Source organism: Cucumis melo, unplaced genomic scaffold (assembly GCF_025177605.1).
Source record: "Cucumis melo cultivar AY unplaced genomic scaffold, USDA_Cmelo_AY_1.0 utg001988l, whole genome shotgun sequence".
NCBI lineage: Eukaryota > Viridiplantae > Streptophyta > Magnoliopsida > Cucurbitales > Cucurbitaceae > Cucumis > Cucumis melo.
Genome location: NW_026124884.1, coordinates 1 through 10,056, shown reverse-complemented (window position 1 = coordinate 10,056; position 10,056 = coordinate 1). Strand labels below are relative to the sequence as shown.

The window sequence follows — 10,056 nt, the reverse complement described above, 5'->3', positions numbered from 1 at the left end:
AAAGCCCCGAACCATATAGTACTTACTACCGGTGCCACGGAGAGATATGTTTTTAGATCTCGCATTGAAAACCCTCCTACTTTATAGTAATTTGTAATACATACTGGTATTACATACCATCAAATGTATATATAGTTAATAACCGCTTGTATTGTCCGCGGAATTCCTAATTCAAATTGAAATGTACAACAGTTCAATTCGGTAGATATTCCCTTTTTTATTAAAAAAAATATGTAGCTTTCCGCCCCACCCCAAATATTCATTTTTCTTTACGGCGGATTTAATATTTATTATTTCATACGTATATAAGTCTTTTTATTATTTTTATTATATTTTATATATGATATGAGACAAAAAAGAAGAAATGGCAAGATAATTTGTGTATACCAATGGAGGAAATAAATAAAAAATGTGGAAAACAAGACAGGGATTCTCTACAATAACACTGTAGACCAATTGAAAGGGATGTAGCGCAGCTTGGTAGCGCGTTTGTTTTGGGTACAAAATGTCACGGGTTCAAATCCTGTCATCCCTACCTATTACTTATCTTCTGAACAGTAACGAGGAATCAATTGAGATCCATAAAAATTGAACATACATATATCGAATCAATCTTTTTTTATTTAATTTTATGATATTCTCTATGATAATATATGTATCGAAGATATATTCGGGTTGCTTTTAGTTTGATAATAAAACGCTCTTAGTTCAGTTCGGTAGAACGCGGGTCTCCAAAACCCGATGTCGTAGGTTCAAATCCTATAGAGCGTGATTCGATTCTTGTTGTTGTTAAATCAAAATGATACTGAAATAATTCAACAGAAATCAAAATTTTACCTCCTATAAAGCAAGTAGGGGGTCAATCAAAAAAAAGAACTGTTAATTAATCAAAGGTCCAACTGATCCCCCCGTCTGTATTGTAAATATGCGGTCACAAATAATCCAGCCAAAGTAATAGGAATTAGACCTAATACGATTCCAAATAGAAAAACTTCAATCATTTCAATTTAGTTGAACGAGGAAAAGGAGAGGTAATATCTATCCTTAAAATATTAATCGGTATTGCCCATGAATCTCAATGACCAAGAATTCGAAATTGAATTGACAAGGTAAAGAACTCTACAATATATAGAATATATTGAATAACACCGAAATCTTTCTTTTTTTTGAATTGTGCATTCAATGAATTTTAATCAAATAAGTCGTATCTTGTTCAGACCGATAAATAGAGCTGAGGTTATAGTTAAAACTGCTAGTAGAAAACCGAAATAACTAGTGATAGTAGGCATGACGAGGCTAAATGAAATACGTTATTTTTATCCATATGTTTATAAAGCACTTCCCTAAGTTTCTATTTTTGAAAGATACGCGGATGGATAAGTAAAAATACTAATTGAAAAAATATATTCAATTGAAAGTTTTTGATTCATCTATTATTATGATTATAGATGATACTAACAAAAATCTTGTGACATAGGTAAGAAATCAATTCATCATCTGTCTCTCTATCCCGCAATTCGGAATCAAGGGATTCATTGAACAACTCTTGAGTTTTCAAAACAAATATTCTTATTATAAAGAATTTATAAACAATAATTTAATATATAAATCTAGTAAATATATAAATCTATTAAATGGATTCTAAATAATTAGAAAGAAAAAAAAAAAAAAAAAAGAAAAATAATAAATAAACTATGTTGTGTAACTTGATTCCAAAAATGAAATGCTCTTTGAATCGCTGAAGAATGAATGACCTTATAATGCCCTTTATTTATGAAATTGTATTCCCACTAATTAGATTTTATGTAGTGGGTTCATTTCCATAAAATCTTTTTTAAAAAGAAAAAAAGTATCGCACGATCAGATCACTCGAAACTAGGTTCTCCATTTATTCTTATTCTTTCCATATTAAAAACATTCTTCTAATTAGTTGAAGAACGATCGTTTGAGTCTAATATAAAACAATAATGCGTGCATTACGAATATTTATTATTCTTCTATTCGTTGTTCTGTTTCGTTCATCGAATCCTATGTACTACTGTTACTTGTTACTGGACGACTAACCAATTCCTTAAAATAAAAAAAGATTCAAACAAAAATATAACTACAAACACAAAAGAAATATTTCGAGATTTCACGTCTAATTTCATTGAATTTTGGGACTATTAGAATCTGCTTCCTAAATTATTATAAACCAACCAGTCGGATTCACATTTTACCCAATCTTCGCTTTCTAGCCCGAAGCCAATAACCGATAGAATCCTTAATACTACAGACAGGCATTTTCAGAATTTTCTATTGAATGAATGGTATATGATTCTACATCGACAAGCAGCAAGAAAAGAAGAAACAAATTATATTATTTAGTTTTAGTGCTTCATTTTGATACTTATTGTGAAATTGCGTTGCTGCGTCAGAAGAAGGATAGCTATACTGATTCGGTATACTCTAAAAAACACCCTCGGTACAATATTGACGATCTTACAAAGATAAAATTTCAGTTAATTTCCATTTACTGATCTCATCTTTTACGGAATCGATCCCCCTTTTGACTGTACAAGAATATGTGGAGCTCGGCATGTCTGGAAGCACAGGAGAACGTTCTTTTGCTGATATTATCACCAGTATTCGATACTGGGTCATTCATAGCATTACTATACCTTCTCTATTCATTGCAGGTTGGTTATTCGTCAGCACGGGTTTAGCTTACGATGTTTTTGGAAGCCCTCGTCCAAATGAGTATTTTACAGAGAGCCGACAAGGAATTCCATTAATAACTGGCCGTTTTGATTCTTTGGAACAACTCGATGAATTTAGTAGATCTTTTTAGGAGGACCAAATGACTATCGATAAAACTTATCCTATTTTTACAGTGCGATGGTTAACTGTTCACGGACTAGCTGTACCTACCGTTTCTTTTTTAGGGTCAATATCAGCAATGCAATTCATCCAACGATAAACCTAATCCGAATTATAGAGCTATGACACAATCAAATCCGAACGAACAAAATGTTGAATTGAATCGTACCAGTCTTTACTGGGGGTTATTACTCATTTTTGTACTTGCTGTTTTATTTTCCAATTATTTCTTCAATTAAATAAAAGAAAATACTAAATAATAGTACGAATTATCTTATCCCATTCGGAAGGATATCATCTCATAATTATCTATGACTGTTTCTGTCTCTAGCACGACCACTTGATGAAATGGGGAGGGAAGTGGGACAAATGGCCGAGACTACTGGAAGGATTCCTCTTTGGATAATCGGTACTGTAACTGGTATTCCTGTGATCGGTTTAGTTGGTATTTTCTTTTATGGTTCATATTCCGGCTTAGGTTCATCTCTGTAATAATCGGATGAACTGAGTTGGAGACATGAAAGCGTAAGAACTCAACAGGATCCCCCCTCAAATCAGAAAAAAAGAGGGGGTAGGTCCCGTTGAGCTCTTACTAATTAGAATTAGACTAATTTATTCATATAAATGAAAAAATGGATCTTTCCTATTTTTTCAAAAAACTTCATTTCTTTCTGATTCTGAATTGCTTCAAAAAAAAAATTGATTCAGACCATCTCTTTCGCGATCGTATCGGTCGATACTTTCATTTCAAAGCGAAAAAAAGAAAGAGAGAATCACTCGATTCCCTCTTTCTGGATGATACAATCCCAATATAACAATATTATATTTCTATCGATCAGATATCACAAACCCTTTAAATAGATTAAAATATACTAATAGAATTTTCTATAGTTATTTTAATATAAAATAGAATTGAAAAATTCATTGAATTTGTTCACTACTTATGTAATAAATCGAAAAAAAGGTTTCTGATAAACCGGGAAAAATTGAAACTAAGAATAGAGATCTTTGACGAACGGGATCAAGAATAATTCATTAGTTTATTATTTCGACACCAGAACAAGAAAAGGAATTTTTCTGGTATCGAATACTAGAAAGATGCATAATTCCTTCTAGAATCCTTTGTTCCCTTCATTTTTTTTCTATTCTCCATTTACTTATCTTATTTTTAATATCTACTCTATTTTTATTCTATTAGAATAAAAATAGACACATTCAATGACATTTCAATCTGGCACCAGTGACATAATAATCATAATAATACCGCTCCTATTTGTATTGTAAAAAACAAAGAAATAAAGAAGAGGTAAAATAGTCTTCCTGACAATATAATATCCATACTATGACTAGTAATGCGGTACAAGTAATTACCGAAATAGGGTCGAAAAAGAATAAAAAAAAAAACAAGGGAAAAAGTTTTTCATAATTTTTTGATCATACATAATTAAATTATAGAATTGCCAACAAGAATTTGGTTTTTTTTTACGAACTTTATTTGATAAATCCCCAGATTTAGAAATTCATTTCGGACAATTGAACCTTCTCAAACTGTTTCTTTTTAAGAACTAAAAAGATTTGTGCCAAAATAACAGATGCAAAAAAGAACAAAAGGCCTTGGACACGTAATGGATCTTGAAGGACGATTTCCGCATCTCCCTGACCAAATCCTCCCACATTAGGATTACTCGTTAATGGTTGATCAAGTTTGATGGATTCGCCCTCTGAAACAAGAAGTTCTGGTCCTGGAGGGATAATATCAACCACTTGACGCCCATTCGCTGCATCCACTATGGTTATTTCATATCCTCCTTTTTCTTTTCGTATTATTTTGCTTACTATCCCTGCTGCTGTAGCATTATAAACATTATTATTACTCTTACTCCCGTCGGGATAAATCTGACCCCTTCCCCTGTTCCCGCCTACGTATATGGGATATTTTAAGAAGTGAACATCTTTCTTAGTCGCAGGGTCCGGGGAAAGAATAGGAAAGGTGATTTCACTATATTTCTGACCAGGAACAGGACCTATCACAAGAATATTTTTTTTTAGTGGGACGATAGCTCTGAAAAGAAAGATTGCCCATCTTTTCTTTAATCTCGGGAGAAATACGATCGGGGGGGGGCTAATTCAAACCCCTCGGGTAAAATAAGAACAGCCCCCACATTCAAACCACCCTTTTTACCATTCGCAAGAACTTGTTTCAGTTGCATATCATAAGGAATTCGAACAACTGCTTCAAATACAGTATCAGGAAGTACCGCTTGTGGAACCTCGATATCCACGGGCTTATTAGCTAAATGGCAGTTGGCGCAGACAATACGGCCGGTTGCTTCTCGTGGATTTTCATAACCCTGTTGTGCAAAAATGGGATATGCATTTGAAACGGGTGCCCAAGTTATTATATATATCATGAGTGATACGGAAATAGATCGAGTAATCTCTTCCTTTATCGAAGAAAAGGTATTTCTAGTTTGCATGGTCCAATCATTGAGCCCAAAAATTTCTACAATAAAATTAGGTAGGTCCCTAGTATAGTTCCCTATCCATGATTCTGCTATTTACTGAAATAAAGTTACTCGAATATAGGAGGCATCCTTCGCGATGGGTAGAAGGAATAAGTACAATTTTGAATGTTTTACTTATGTACAAAGTAACAAACATTATATTTTTCAGTCATTCATTGAATGATAAATCACTACAAGTGAGGGAGATACACGATTTAAATAACGGAAGATCCAATATTTTAAAATTGTGTCAAGAATGACTGGAAAAGTGGAAACAAGACCGGATATAATTTGATCGTTATGAGAAAATCCAAAATCTTTGTAGACAGAACCAATCATTAGTTCCCAACCATGGGGTGAATGAAATCCTATACATAAATCAGTTAATAAAAGAATAGAAAAAGCTTTTATTGTGTCGCTTAAGTTATATAGGAACTCTTGAACCCAAGAGTTAAGAATAACAAGTTCTTCATTACCAAGAATAGAATAACCACTTAGAATAACGAAACAGATTATATTTGTCGAGAAGTGCAAAATCATATGGATACGATCCTCATTGTGCATCTTGATCAATTGGATCGTTTCTTTGTAGATTCCGATACGAAGCTTTTGTAGATGTGTTTCTGGGTATTCCTTTAGCATTTCGTCCAAGAGAAAGAGTTCCTCTAATTCTAGAACTTTTTTTATAATACTCTTTTCTTGAATATCATTCAAAAAAATTTCGGATTGACCAGTATTCCACCAATTAGTAACCCAAGATTCTAGGCTTTTATTAAATGAAAGAGAGATCCACCAGGGCAAAAATACTATAGATGCAAGATATAGAAGGGGAATGAATGCTTTCTTTTTTTCCATTTTTTCGTCTTTTATTTTTTAATGAACTCACTTCATTCGTTAACTCTCTACACTACTAATATTTATATCAAACATAAGTTCTATTACAAGTCATATGCATACTATTATGAATCCATTCCCTGTTTTTTAGTTTTTGATTTGTGATTTATTAGTTAATCCTTGAATTTCGAAATAATACAGAAAGAAAATAACAAAGAATCCACTTTTTTTTGTTACTGTGCAGTTGATTTACATACGGATCAAAATTTCGGACAAAGAAAGTTTTCTGGCTGTTCCGTATACGTCTGCTTTGGGTCAAATGAGCATTCTGAAGAAATTCCAGTTAAGTTATTATACTATTACTATGGTCTATAAAAAAGACTATTCTTTCATTTCAGTTTTATCCCTCTTGCTACGAACAAAATTCATTCTGAACTTCATTTTTCAAAAAACTTCAATTGGTACACGCAAGAAATAGGCCAATTCGGCAGCCTTTTGCTCAATTTCTCGTGGGGTCAGATTCTGATCGGTACGCGTCAAGGGAATGGCCCCTTGGCCTCTTATTTCCATATAAAGGACACGACGTGCATAAATACCCTCTTTAACTTCTATTCTGATGGACTGAATGTCTTTCATAAGGAATCGTAGGAAGATTCGACGATTTTTTCCAGGAAACCCCCAACGAAAAATAGACACTATTTCTTCTTTTCTATCGAATCGATCATAACCGCTACCTACATTCCACAAAATTGTGCACCACAAATAGGAGCTAATAAAGAGACCGGCAATCCCATAGAAAGACATTACGATCCCCTGTGGAAAAAAAATTATTTGCTGAGACGGAAATAAAGCTATCAAATCCCTACCAAGATAACTGGAAGTTCCAACCAATAAAAACCCTAATGAACCTAAAAAAAGGATAAAGGCCCAGCAGAAATTGCTGATTTTTCGAGATCCTCTTATAAATTCTATCCATATACGTTCTGATCGCCAATTCATACTAGATCTCGTTGCATTTTATTGGAATTAAGAGAATCAAAAAAAATCTATTTTACTTTTTTTGTTTCCGAAGTAACTCTAATCAACTAGCACTATTTTGATGTGAACCTTTACTTTAGATCTAAGTAATTCATCGAATTACTTAGATCTAAAATAATAACATCACCTTTATATGATTCCCTATAGATACCTACATCCATATAGGTATATTGATTTTATATCTCAAACATTTGTCGCCCGATCTCTTATCTATTTTCTATTTTGAAACTTATCTATTTTCTATTTTGAAATACTTCTAATTGATTTCCTCAGATATCATGTTTACGTATGTATAATCGCTTATGTTTGGAGTAAGCCACATGTTAGATTCTAGTCTACTAAATAGATAGCTGTGTTATCGTCAAAGTCTAAGTTTTGAAAAAAAAAAATAGACAGCATATTTAAAAAATCTTGTTTTTTTGAACATGAAGAAATAAAGAAGCCATTGCAATTGCCGGAAATACTAGGCCCACTAAAGGCACAAAAATAGAGGGTAAGGTGGTGAGAGTTGTCATAGAATGGATACCTCGACTTAATATTTTCATTGTTATATTAATAGTTTTACCTGTTATTTATTGATTGTTATAAAAGGTATCTTATAATTATACTAATTCAATATATAATTATACTAAGTAATATCTACGTGAGTATATATAGAAAAGGAATGAGGAATGTCGAATTAAATAAATGGACTTACTCATCTTTCGACATGAGATATATGTATCATAATAGACGTTTGCATTATTTTAGTTATTATCTTGTCTTAGCATTTTTTTTTAATAAAATTTCATAAAGATTTTCGTACAAATTCCCAAAAAGGTAGTTATAATCCGATCCAACAACAAGGATTCTTAGTAAAACTAGAGATCCGCTAGAGATGTAGAAAGATGCAAGACTCTATGCCGCTATTTGCTATAGTTGAAGTATATATACACATGTAATGTTAAGAAGGGAGCATGAAATTCATTTTCTTCCCCGTGCCAAATTTTGCGGAAGAAATAAAAAAAAAAAGAATTCATTTTTTAAGTTAAGTAAGGCTTTACTTGATTGAATTTTGATTCGAGGGAACGAAAGCGTGGAGCTGAAATAACTCACTCACAACACCTTTTAAAGGATTACGTGGTACGATTAGATCGAATAAGCCCTTATCGAATAAAGATTCAGCCTCCTGTGAACCCTCAGGGACTGCCTTATTCAATGTTTGTTCAATTACTCTTTTACCCGCAAATGCGATGTAGGCATTCGGTTCGGCAATAATGATATCCCCCAACATACCAAAACTAGCTGTCACCCCACCAGTAGTAGGAGATGTAAGGATTGCTACATAGAATAATTTTTTATTTGATTGATAATCATATAAAGCGGAAGATATTTTTGCCATTTGCATCAAGCTCAAAACTTCCTTCTTGCATGCGTGCTCCTCCCGAAGCACACACTAAAATAAGAGGTAAAAATTGATTGGTAGCATACTCGATCAAACGGGTGATTTTCTCTCCTACTACGGATCCCATACTACCCCCTATAAACTGAAAATCCATAACCCCAATTGCTACTGGAATATCATTTAATTTACCTGTGCCTGTTTGAATAGCCTCAGTTAATCCTGTCTTTCTTTGATAAGAAGAAAGACGATCTTTATAAGTATAAAGTTGATTCTCCGAATCAAATTGAATGGGATCCAAAGAGACCATGTCTTCATCCATAGGGTCCCAAGTACCTGGATCAATCAAAAGTTCGATTCTATCTGAACTACTCATTTTCAAATGGTATCCACATTGTTGACAAATATTCATTTTTGATTTAAAAATTTTCTTATAATTTAATCCATAACAATTTTCGCATTGAACCCACAAATGCCTGTATTTTTTAGTTAGATCTAGATCATTAGAACGTTCTGTTGTAGTTAAATTTTTTCTATGCGTGCTAGTTCTTATACTGAAACTCTCACTTTGACTACTATTTCCACCTTCAGCACAAATAGAACTATAAATGTAACTGTCACTGTAATTGTGACTACCACTTAAAATGTAACTATCAATACAGATTTGAGTCCAAAGATAACTGTCAATGCAACTATTAATGTGATTATTCCAACTATATTTAGTATCATACATGTACTGATCATAGTGGGAATCATCACTCTTAGATACATTATTTTGATAAGTAGAGTTCCGAAAACTATAAAAAGAACTTTCTAGTTCACTTACAAAAGAAGGATCATTGTCAATCTCAAAAATTTGATTTTCAATATCCAAATAGATGGAATAACTGCAGCTATTACTATCCCTAACTAAAAAAGTGTCATCAGATATGAAATTCCGAATGCCGACTAAATCATCAACAGTACTGTAACTAGAATTGTAACTATCACTATGACTAGGAATGTTTTTATTCATATTATTTATAATTGATCCTTCACTTTCAATAGGACCAAGACTATTGATTGATTTATTTAGCCTACACCTGTATTCTAACTTCCCTTTAGACAACATCGAATTTAACCATCTTTTTTCCATAGAGCTTTCTTGCCCCTATTTACATGAAAATACAATAGCTGAATAGTCATTCGATAAAAAAGAAATCATTTAAATATCTCATTTCCTATCAGAATAGGATCTAAATCCAATCACTAGGATTATTAAGTATTAACGAGTCGGTCTTAAAAAAAAAAAGGTTCCGTTATATATAGTGAAGTGATACTTAGCGTTCTCTCAAAAGAGAATTATTTTTTTTTTCAATTAAATCAATTCAATTATTAATTTATAAATAGTGGTTTCTCACCGGTTATGTCAAATTGTCAAATTCACATAAAAAAAAATCG

General features: G+C 32.5%; 2 non-coding genes across 2 annotated transcripts; both read left to right on the top strand.

Moving 5' to 3' along the window:
• Window positions 1–461: 461 nt before the first annotated feature.
• On the top strand, window positions 462–535 carry TRNAP-UGG (transfer RNA proline (anticodon UGG)). Its single transcript has one exon. It is a non-coding gene; the product is annotated as a tRNA-Pro (tRNA).
• Window positions 536–697: 162 nt separating this feature from the next.
• Window positions 698–771, top strand: TRNAW-CCA (transfer RNA tryptophan (anticodon CCA)). The gene has a single exon. It is a non-coding gene; the product is annotated as a tRNA-Trp (tRNA).
• The last annotated feature ends 9,285 nt before the right edge of the window (window positions 772–10,056 follow it).